General features: G+C 40.6%; 1 protein-coding gene and 1 long non-coding RNA gene across 2 annotated transcripts in view; one reads left to right on the top strand and one right to left on the bottom strand.

Moving 5' to 3' along the window:
- The window catches only part of LOC112550354, a 59,815-nt gene extending 47,729 nt beyond the window's left edge, over positions 1 to 12,086 (top strand). The window contains exons 3-4 of the long non-coding RNA XR_003094141.1: positions 8,763 to 8,888; positions 9,679 to 12,086. This is a non-coding gene — a long non-coding RNA (uncharacterized LOC112550354). The remainder of the gene's footprint in view (positions 1 to 8,762; positions 8,889 to 9,678) is intronic.
- Positions 1 to 12,092, bottom strand: part of LOC106722220 (IQ motif and SEC7 domain-containing protein 1-like) — a 243,806-nt gene that overhangs the window by 220,151 nt on the left and 11,563 nt on the right. The window lies entirely within an intron of this gene.

The following is a 12,092-nucleotide window of genomic DNA, read 5'->3' as shown; positions in this document are numbered from 1 at the left end:
CCAGGTGACTAGTCTGGCAGCCCCACTGCCAGACTGCTGCAGTGGGTAGAGAGTGCAGGGAACACTCAGGGCTGCTTCAGCAGTCCAGCTGGCACCAGGGGTAGTGGCCCCAGGTACCAATTGGCTGGGCCTCAGAAGCTCCTGAGAGCTAGTAGCCCTGAGCTACTTGCCAGGGCAGTTTTTTGTACTGCTGGGGACAGCACAGATGCTGATCCTGGACTCTAGCTCCCCGTGGCTGCAGATCTGGGAGGAGCCAGGCAGGGTTATTTTGCCCCAACTGGCACAATTTGCTTCTCAACAAACTGCATGCATGCACCGAGGCAAAAAGCCCCGGCTCAAATTTGCACCACTTCTATTCGAGCTGCTGCAAGTGCACATGCTTGCATGTGTGGACGTGCCCCTATAAAGCTTTTCATGCAAGAATTACAAATCTCTTTCCAAGACTAATAAATATTATAGGTCTCTATATTACAGAGAAGACAACTGTATAGTTGAACAATTGAGTGATTTACCCAGAGCTACCTGGTATCAGAATGGGAGGACTAAATTTACCACGAACAATTAGGCACAACTATCAACTTCATTTGCAGTTGAACTTACTTATGTCTGAGCACAACGTTATCATGCCTTTCAGTCCACTCTGGTCTACAATACTACTCTACTCTACTCTTCAGGACATGCTGCCTCCTCTGAAATTTGCCTAGAATAGATTTTAATCAACTGTTACAGAGAAAAAGTCTCAGGAACTTTCCTGACAATGCATACCTCACTACAGCTTTATTGCAGAAAGGAGGCAGTCTATATCTTCCCAGTCACAAACAATGGCAACATTTTAATGCGACTAGCTTATACTAGTTTTATAAACTTTAATAACTAGCTTATACTAGTTGGATCACACAAACTTTCTTTACAGCTGTGTCTACTGATGGAATCCTCACCTAACCAGTAATATTTACTGGTTGTTATGCATATTTTGTAAATTTAGGAGCATGTAGAAACCACATGTAGCTGCTAGATTTTCTTAGAACTGCCTGTAAGACAAAAAGTTAACATGGACATATCACCTGTAAAGACTGGCCTGGTTTTCCTTCTATTAATTCTAATATGCATGAAAAATACCTTTGGTGGTTGAAATGGAATTAAGGCAGTAAACCCATATCCTGATCCCACCCTAGAAACATCTGTCCAGTATAATTTTAAAACAAGATTACACACAGGTATATTGCATTTTTATCAAAGTCATGCCCAAACAAAGGTGGTGCAACAAACAGAATTGGCACCCTGGGCAAATCTGGTGTGAGCAGGAAAGGGATGCCATTCTGAGAGCGGGAGAGGAAGGGGGGCCAATTCTGAGGGCAAGTGGCACAGGGGTGCACAGGTTCCAAGAACAGGGACCAGGGAGCACAATAGTCTTACCCATGCCAAGAACTCATAAACAGTCCCGGGGCTACACTGCTGCTACTGCAGTTGCATGCTCTGCCTGACCCAGCTATTATTCTTAAAGCAGCAGCAGGAGCCACCGCAGTGGACTGCTTTGAGTTCCCAGCATGGGTATGCTGCTGGGGTGTAGATTCTGCAGGGGTGGAGGGGGATTTTGCACCCCTCCTAACTTGGTACCTGGGGTGGATGCCCCTCTTACCCACCACCCTTAGTTGCATTACTGCCAACCAGTCACTTTTCTAAGGATAAATCAATATTTGTTTAATGGCGGGAAGAAGAGGGAGGCAACATGAACTCAGCAGACATCCAATTACATCATAGCTCCCCCAAAATAGTAATATTCTTAAACTGTAACAATGTTAGAAAGAAAAGTTGAGGGAGGACATGCTCACAGCACAGCACACAAACACAGAAGCATGCTCTGTCATTTGATGTGGTCAAATTGCTGTTTCCTGCATAAGTAATACATAGCAGAGTGCTTAAATGTGCAAGCCAATGTAAGTTGCTTCCTTTTTCATTTTTATCTGAAGTTTATGTTCTCCAGAAACTCTAGCTCTTCATGAAAACATACTGGGAAGCTTTGAAATATATTGCATCAGCGCTCCCTCTAGAGACCATTTTGAATAATTTTTGTGCAATGTAAAATCTCATCTATTAGACTTCTTACACGATTAACAAACCCAATGACAATAAGGTGTACACATTGATTAAAACTGTGTCCAATGATTCACAGAAATGTTCATATCCTCATGTTTTCACATTTTTCAGACTTGAATTTTCTAAACAGTTTAAAGCATTTTGTAATAAAACGGTTAACAGCATGGTAAAAGGTTAAATAATGACTCACTAAAGAGTGGATTTTAATGCAAAGTGAATTTGAGATATATCATAGCAATTTTCAAACCAATGAACAACTGAACCAAGTAGATATCTGTTTAAATTCTGTCCATCCTGGGATCAGTCTGCCACCATCACATGCTTTCAGTTTACTCCATAGCTTTCAACTATGTTTTCACATATTTTAAAGGATTTTTTCCCCTCCTCCTCCTTCCTGGAATGTGTGTACTAAGTTCAGAAAAAAACAAACCCTTTTCTCTCATTGGTGCTTCTAGGAACAGCCTCAACACTATAATCGCTAACTACATTTACATTTAAATTGGCACGTTGCATTCTAATTACAAATCACTTTAAGGCCTCTGCTTTTTTTCCCACTTATAATGAAACTGAAACGCATACAGTTTGTGAAATTGTATTAATTAACATTTTGGCCAATTTGCTTATAATTTTGTAAGGAAAATTTTGAAACCGTGATCTGAATTTCTGTTAAGACCAACAATTAACTGTTTGTAGAGTAAACTACTCTATTCTTAAATGATAAAACATTTGGACTTCTCCAGTCATAATGAAAGCAAGTTTTAGATGTAGTTTACTTTGAGAGCAGAAGGACTTCAACTGGTCATACTTTGAATTGTTCTCTGCTCCATCTAGCAATCCATACCAAATAGTAAATACAAATTATTCTTAGCTATTTTGTAATCTCTTGCAGTCCAAACTCCTGGAAATTAACTATATACATTTGCAGAACAAAAATATCACAACTTTTGCAACTATGTGAAAAAGAAACATGACCAGAAATTTAATATGATCACAAAAAGAGACTACACTGAGAGTAGAAAAGTAAAAAGGAGCCAGATCTTAACTGATGACAACATGCAAGTAGCAAATGAAACAAATTTCACCAGGCAGACATTCTTCTTTAATGCTTTATACAGGAGCACCAAGTGATTTGGTTATACAAAGTGATACAAAGTGAACAGAATGTGAAAATATGAGCTAAATCAGGTTTCCATATAAAAAATCAATTTCTCAATGATCCATTCTTGTGCAACCAGAAGTCAGAACATTCACTTTTCCAAGTAAAAATATTTACTGGTAATGTCCATAAACCAGGAGAAAATCAAGAGGATTTTTTCAGTGCAGTCCTTCCCTCTCATTTTATGACAAAGTGCAGTGATTAAGTTGTCGGCTTTCAAACACAGATGAGTTAAATTAAAAGAATTATAACAGGTTCCAGTGCCAAACCCTGAAATATACGGTATGTTTTATTTAGCCACCCACAGTTTATTTAAAAAGGAAAACGGGAACTTCTGCATATCTGACTTTCACTGTGTTGGTGAAGGTCAGGCTTTTCCGGTGCAGAACAATGCCATGATTTGAAGATACTATAATATTCAACTGAAAGACCCTCATAGGCCATAATTTACAAGGACACAAATGTTTCCTTTAATTGGGAAGCCACTGTAGAAGGATTCTAAACCCCCCCACCCCCTCCCCCCAAAACCAGGTCAATAAGAGAGATCTGCTTGTGACTATTTTCTCATGAAAGACACTAACTGTGACCATAGTCAGGATAGTCAACTGCTTTCTCTCCAGTGCAAAAGGACTGGCACCCAGAATAGATGCCTTTGATATTTATGATATTCATGAATAACACCAATCTTTCCTTCTTTAGTTTTCTTTACACAAATAAATACATTTGAAATAAAATACAGATTAAAAGATTCCACAAATCCCAGCCTGCGGAAGAGAATAATTACAGCGCTTCAGTTCAATACACAGAACAGAGAGAGGTAATTATTGTTTATATTTGTGATGTAGATAAGCAAGTCAAAATAACACAAATCCCCACTGTTTCTATCAGTGTGTAGGAATTTCTTGTCGAGTTGCTATCCAATTAATGGAAGAGAGAAAAGGCTAAGAAAATGTCGGCAACATCCAGACATTTTAATACTCTACTTTGCCTAATAAGGTAAACATGAGAACCCCTGTACAACGGCATGAAAAGCAAGAACTCCTCTAAAAATGCAACAATCTGCAACATAAATGCATGTATCATTTGCAACATGCTGCACAGAGAAATAATCTCCATTAAATCTATTGCCATACTGCATGCTTAGGACATGCACAAAATTGAGAAGCATTTGATCTTGAAATGCAGCCACAGGCCATGCGCTCTATTTAGTCTGCATACTGAGATTAAAGGGCAGTACCTGACCAGTTACAAAAGCACAAAAACAGCAGGATTAACACTAAGACCAAATTCTTCCCCAGGTATGGGACACAGATGACGCCTTATTATAAGCAAGGATCCTAGTCTTCTGTGATTAAAAAACCCCGAAACAAAAATCTGTGTTTTTCCATAGCAAGCTCCACCCCCCAACGTTGATTGTCTGAGGGGTCCTAGCAGCAGCCCTGCCCCTCACCACTTATTGGCTGAGAGGGCTGTCCTTTAAGTACCCTTGCCCCTTGGCATGAATCAGCAGAGAGGGGTCAGGCCACATGGCAGGCAGCCCTCTCAGCCAATCAGCAGCGAAGGGAGGTGTGGGCTTCCTTGTGCGCCAACAGCTTCTCCCCCCAGTGAGCTACTGCAGTGGCTGAAGGAAGCACTGAAGGTGGCTCTCCCACTGGGGAGCCAGCATTTTATTTTCAGTAAGTTTTTTTCCCCGGCAATTCTGCAGAGTCTCTGTAAGAATGTAAATTCGACGTTTTTCAAGGCAAATTGATTTCTAGGATCCCTGGTTATAAAGTAGAGGCATTTTACAGGTTAACAAGGAAGACAGCTGAGAAAGCAGCAGATGAAATATCCCTAAAGAGCAAATTACTAATAGTCTGTTTATGGAAGACAGATTCAGATGCCAAATGAACTCACTGAGGACTGTAACTCAACATATGCAGTATGAGGGGAAAATCTGAATCTTATTCTGCTTTGCCTCATCATTTTTCCTTCCCTTTTCCTACTAATCCCATATTTTCCACCCCTGCTCAAACAGCCACATTTAATTAACACACATTAACTTTTGGCAAGACTTGCATCTGGCCCTTCTTCTCAATCCATTTAGCAAGGTAGATGCTTGTGAGCCTTACAATAACATTTTAGTATGAGATACAGCAGTGACAGGGCCAACACCATAGCAGACATTTCTCTATGGAGCTTTGTTCAGCCACTATCTGCCCCACTTCTAACTCTGCTCTGTGAACTGCCCTTTCATAAGAACCTTATTTCCCAGCATGCTTTTCTGAGGCTTGCCTTCAAGTATGCTAGAGCCAGAACTCTACAGCCCCCATACCATTGTTTTGGGACAGATAATGGCTGGGTGCCTCACTCCTATTTCTAGCTACCAAATCCATGTTGGGAATCTATCTTTGGATGCATGTGGGCAGTTCATATATACTTCAGTGGAATTATGTAACCATCCAAGGACAAATCTGAGTCTTGACATGATGCTGTACATAGCTTGCAGAAAAATGTACCATATTCAATTAAGTGCCAATAGTAAAGAAATTATTGTTCCTCTAAACTGTTTGGTATGTTTATCAATGCCTAATAAAGAATATGATTATTTCACAGAGTTGCATATAAAATTAGTGGGTTTACAGACATGATAAATGTTGAAAAATACAGTTGCTCAAGACAAATCAAATATAGTTGTGCAGTAAATTAAGTAAATATGCATCATCGGCAGAGTCAGGAGATACACAAAATAATAGAGAAGGAGCTCAGCCTAAGGCAGAGTCCTACATTTCCAAATACCAATGATGTTCAGAGTCAGATCTTAACTTTGCACCAAGAGTTCAACTCCGAGATATGCATTTACTAACACTTTTAGAAGGCTACCATGGTACCCATTATAGGGAAAACACAATTCATATTAGTTAGCACCATCTATAGGAAATCCTGATCATTGCCCATAACAAGAAAAAGTACAGCACATTGCAAGGTTTATGGCACTGTTTATTTTAATACAAAATATATTATGCATTTTACATATTGTTTACACTTCCTATGCAATTTAAATGCTGGACACACAGCTGGGAGAAATGAAAACTTGGAGGAGAAAGAGCAGAAGGGAAATAACCAGACATTCCTAGCAAAAAATTTATGGCTGTGCCATCCTGATTAATTTTAAACTTCATGTAAACCAGAATCTCAGGTGTTTCCATGCAAGTGTAAGTCTCATACACACCAGTGAGAGAAAGAGGAGGAGAAAGATGAAAAATACAGATGTAGCACTCTGCACACTTAGCGACCCAGAGCTTCTCTGTTATCTTGAAGATGGACTACTAGACCCAGAAGGTGGACAACAGAACTGGTGGAGAACATTATCTTCCCTGCCAAGAAGGGCAAAAAAGGAGGGGAAAGAGAGAAAGATAGAGGAACAGAATCACAGGGAACAATATTAGGAGAATTAAGTGACAGTATTTAACAATAGTGTAGCCCATTTGTAAGCAACTGTTGATATCTCTGTTCACCCTCCCCCACCCCTTCCACCCACAAGATCTCTGAGACTAAGTACATGGTTGCAAGTGCTGGGCCTCATTTCAAGAAATGTTATACAACGCAAATAAAGAAGATAATGCAATCAAAGACTGACCCAGGTTAAGGTTTAGAGTTACTATATCGGAGATGAAAAGTTGTATCTAGGTACTTTTTAGAAGGAAAATGTCTACTTTTAACCATGAGAAAATTCTGTAACTATAAGCATTAACAAGGGAAGTCTTGCCTTTGATTACATCTTCTCTCTCAGGAAAAAAATACTTCAGATCTTAAGAGTTTATGATTCAAACTATTGCTCAGTTCAAACCAAACATACTTTATTCATACAGTCCTTAGGTTAAATAAATCAAAGACTATGAGGGCTTCCATTATACATTTCCCTAAAAATAAAGGACTAGATGCATGATTTTTGACAGTGACTTACATGCAGTAATATTGCTTACAGATATGACTGCACTGTCTTTTCTTTAAAGCTAGACTGAACTCTGTCTCCAGAGTTGCCAGCATCATGAATAGTCCTGCAGACCAGAGGATATATATTATTATTATTATATTAAAAAGCAATTTGGAATACCTACATCTGTAATGCTATATTGTACTCTATGGTGGGAGGAAGTAGAGGAAGGGATGCCGGCTTAGCAGGAAGCTTGCACGATGTCACTTCTTTACCAGTAACACCACCACCAGTGGCCATTTCCTTTAACTAAATAGCAGGCTAAAGAAGAAGGATGGAAAGGAATAAAATGAAGGAAGGAAAAACAATAGAATCTAAGACAAATAGTAGCTCTCATGATATTCTACCATTTTGCTTGTAAAAGGTTACTAGGAACTCTACATTACAGTTTTTCCATCTCTAGGATCCTGTAGACATCGAGAGGAGAAACTGCAAGTATCATGTTATTTTAACTTCCTCTGTGAGTTAACATGAATTGAGACTGTATTATGGTACTTAGGAAAATCTACTGCCTTTGAAAACTCTTATGACAGAGTATGTAGTTTGGCTGACACTTTGGTTCTGTTTGAAATTGCCATATTCATCTTGGAAGCCATGAAAAACATGAAAATCTATTCTAGTTCATGAGAGCCGCATCATTTTTTGTCATAATGTTCATTTTGGAAAAATATGGTCAAGTATTTAAAATGGACATTTAAAAATGAGAGCTAACAAGTCAGTTGCTGTTTACTTGGACTTCAAATACCTCCCAACAACTGCTGCTGTTCTGTGAAACTTCAGTAAACTATCATAGTCATTCAACAAACTCTCAGAAACTTAAGTAACCTGATTACAGCTGTACCTTTGGCTAGAAAACCACCAAAGGGTCTTTCACTAGTATGCCATAGAGTTGGGAGGGGGTAGAGGGTGGTCTCCAAAAGACAGGACACTAGGACCAAAAAAATGTTTTTATGAGATGTATAAGAAGAATTTTTTTGTATATTAACTAAGCCTAGGACACACCACTTTTCTGTAGAATAAAATAAATGACCCTAGGGCTGGGAAGTCATTTTCACCTGCAAAAATGAGCATTCTTCACTTTTAAAACCCCAAGAAACAGATTTTCCTTGATTGTGCAAACTTTCATAAGGCTCTTGGTAAAACTCATGGGTAAAGAGAAACCTTCTGTCTACACAGACAGAGCAAATGGATTGCCATTTGATTTACTACCAAATGGTGAATTTCCACGTTAACCAGATACTTGGCTAAATCGGTTACCACTGACCCAGGGAAACAGGATGAACAGAATCAATCCTGCTATTTTTGATATAGTACTACACTACCTTTTATACAGTGTTTTTAAAGCCGTTAGTCAACACTGGTTGTTAAAAAGTAAAGATTCTGCATTAAATTTCAAAATAAATACAGTATTTTCAGAATAATATTTTTACCTCACAGAGGTGTTGCTTAAACATTATGCAAGTAGACTGCAAGAAAATGATGGGGTTTCTTTGGTACTATAACATCCTTTGAAATATCTTTTTGTTTTCACAGGCATCACTGGGAAAAAAAAAGAAAAAAGAAAAATCTCCAGTTTCAAGATTTTAGAAATGATCTTTGGACATGACAAGAGCGTCTGATTTGAAAATGTCAGTGGTGAAAGCTGATGTGGGTGGATGGGTAGGTGGAAAGGAGCAGTGCGAGTGGGAACTGTCATTTCATGTACAATAAAACAAGGCAGTCATACACATATGACAATTTAGTCTTGCAAATAGTTACTTTTTAAATGTCTTCAAATATGATCAATAACCAAATCTGTCCCCTAGTTTTAGTGATGGCTACACGATATTTTATTTTTATATATACACATATACATATACACACAGACATACACACACACATATATAAACACATATACATATATACTGTACATGCATACACACACATTATGCAGACAATGTAGATGCGTATATCCATGAATATTTTCCCCTCCCTTTTTCCCCCTCTTTCCTCTGTATTCACTACCAGCCATTGCAGTTAAAATATTGATTACATGTACAGAAGCACAAGCACTGACAGCAGTGGTATGTAAATTAAATAATTACATCCAACAGACTAGGGAATCCTTCCTTTTACCAGGACAGATTGGTTAATTTGTTAGGCTGCACATTTCAGGATCAAGTTCAGCAATGGCAGAAAGTCATGTAAACTGAGAGGCATAGCTATATGTCCCAATTTAGCTGCTAGCTAATATCCAAAGCAAGTAGAAATTATAACTGTTGGGTGTTTAGCTCTGGTAATAGCAGACTGAACTCCCAAGTGAAGCCAGTTTAGCCTGCTTACAGTGGGGCTAAATTTGACACTGGAAATTTTGGGAACAGCATGTTTTCCCTAAAGCAAGGGGTAGGCTATGTTAGCTTGGACCCTTTTTATTTAATTTTACTGACATTCTTCCCTTTTACCTTCTTAGGGTGAACACTGCACTCTTCTTGCCCACTCAGCTGATGATAACTTCAAATACCACCACTTATTATACCCAGCCACTTCCCTATGACATACAACTTGCACTCGGATGATGACTGATGAAAATGGGCCAGGCTTTCCTTTGTGCCATTTCTCTGCAAAACTGAAATATTGGCGCAGTTGCTGAGCAGTGAATTGTTACACCTAATACTTAAATCTATTTCTTAGAAAGAACAAGGGCCTAAGGAATATGGGCTAAGCTAAACATGAGAGACAAGCAGCAAGGTGCAGCTGACATGATGCATCAGTTTACTATGACTTCCTCTTTTATATATTACAAAAATTTAAGAATAGCATCTTGTATTATCACAATGTCTGCCGAACAGCGTAAAATGAGCAAGCAAGAAATTACTGCAATAGCTCCAGTTATTAAAAATGCATTATTTCCTTATTAACAATTCAAAACAGATGCCAAGGATCATCTCTGCTAGAAATAAAACTGCTGGAGTGAATAAAACATCCAGCAATTAGCTAAAAGCAGATCAGAAATGCTCCAGATTTCACTGTAGTACACTCATTAATTGTTTCTCTTTCAAAGCAAATTTCACTTTAAATTCTGGGCTACAAAATTAATTCCTTTGAACATTTTCTAAATAAAGCTGAAAACCTAAAATTAGAATTAAGCAACCATTCTGAGACTCTTCCATTTCCAATCATTTCCATTAATACCAAACAAATGGAAAGATTTACAGCTATATTAAATTACAAATGGTCGGCCCAATGTTATAAATCAGGGGTCAGTAACGGCTAGAGTGCCAAAAACAACCCAGCCTCAACCCAGGCCTCAATTTAGTACACCCGAGGCACACAGAGGGGAGCTGTGAAGGGCCCGATCCTCACTGCTGGTGGTGGTGCCTCTGGGCAGATGGCCAGGGAGTGGCCAGGGTTGCACTGCCCCAGGCCCTTGCCCACTGTGCACGTACAGCCACTGCCACCACAGAGCCAATGTTGGAGCTCCAGACTTGGTGTAGTTGTTTGCAGCCTGCCTGCCACTTGCTGCAGCTGCCCAGAGCCTGGGCCAGCTGTGGCAGCCTGCCGGGAGACTGGAGACAGCTGGGCCAGGTTCCATAGTGGCGGTGGCTGCATGCATGCCTCGGGGCACATGGCTGGGAAGGGGCCTAGGGCAACGCAACTCTGGCCTTTCCCCTGCTGTCCATGCCAAGGCATGTATGCAGCCACTGCTACCATGGAGCCCTGCTGAAACCTGGTGCAGCTGTTTGCAGCATCCTGGCTGCCTGCTACAGCTAACTTGGCCTCTGGGCAGCTGCAGCAGGTGAAGGGCAGGCTGCAAATAGCTGCACTGCAGTCCAGAGCCCCGGCACTGGCAGGGCTACATGAGCACCTCAGGGTGCACAGTGTGCAAGGCACTAGGGTTGCGCTGCCCTGGGTCCCTTCCCAGCTGTGTGCCTTGTAGCATGCATGTAGCTGCCACTGCCATGGAGCCCAGTCAGGGCTCTTGAGCTGTGAGCCGCTCAGGCTCCATGGCTGCCCAGAGCCTGAGCTGGCTGTCGGGTGTTGAGAATTGGCTTTGCATGCTATACGCAGGTATGTGTGCTGGGGCTTGCCAACCCCTGTTGTAAATGCTCCAGAAACTGAACTTCTATTAATGTCAGGGTCTTGTCATGTGGTAATTTTGGGTGGCTCCTGGAGCACTTAACATCTGGACTGTCCACCCAGTAGCACCTGGAACTAGTTTTAAGCACTCGTTATGTGGCTCAAAGTTACACCACTCCAGGGTAGCATTCTCTGTGATGCTTGTTACCCAGCCAGGGGCAACTGGTGCCTCCCAAGTCTGGGGGGGGCACCAGATCTCCAATGTGGGGGGCTGGACCTGATGGACTCATAAGGTCCCTTCCAGCCCTGAACTTCTGTGAAACTGTGCGCTGCTCACAGGGTAATGTGTAACAAGGCCTTCAGAGAGAGTTTCGCATGCAGAGCACTTCAATGATCAGGCCTGTAGTTGGCACTCTACTTACTGAATAAACTGGTTGTTTATATGTGTATGGCCTTATAATTTAGTACGCTCAGAAGCAACATCTACAGCAATTAATGACTTAAGGTTAGACTATAATATCCCTATTTATGAGGATCAATATGGGACCACTCACATAGCTGTACTCATTGACGTGTGTCAAGGGATCAAATTCTAGTCCTTAATTCAACTCTGGAATAGAATGAGGTGTTCTGGTACAACTAAGAATGGATTCTATTTCCCACTGAGGAGCCATGGAAAGGCATTGGCTCTCTGACAACCCCTTGGCCTCCAGCTTGCTACCACCTTTTGAGAGAGACAGCACAATCCCTACCCATTCAGTTTAGCTGGTTCGTATGTTGGGGGATGGGACAAGGCTCCAACTAATA

This window comes from Alligator sinensis, unplaced genomic scaffold (genome assembly GCF_000455745.1).
Source record: "Alligator sinensis unplaced genomic scaffold, ASM45574v1 scaffold81_3, whole genome shotgun sequence".
Lineage (NCBI taxonomy): Eukaryota > Metazoa > Chordata > Crocodylia > Alligatoridae > Alligator > Alligator sinensis.
This window is presented reverse-complemented; position numbering and strand designations above follow the sequence as displayed.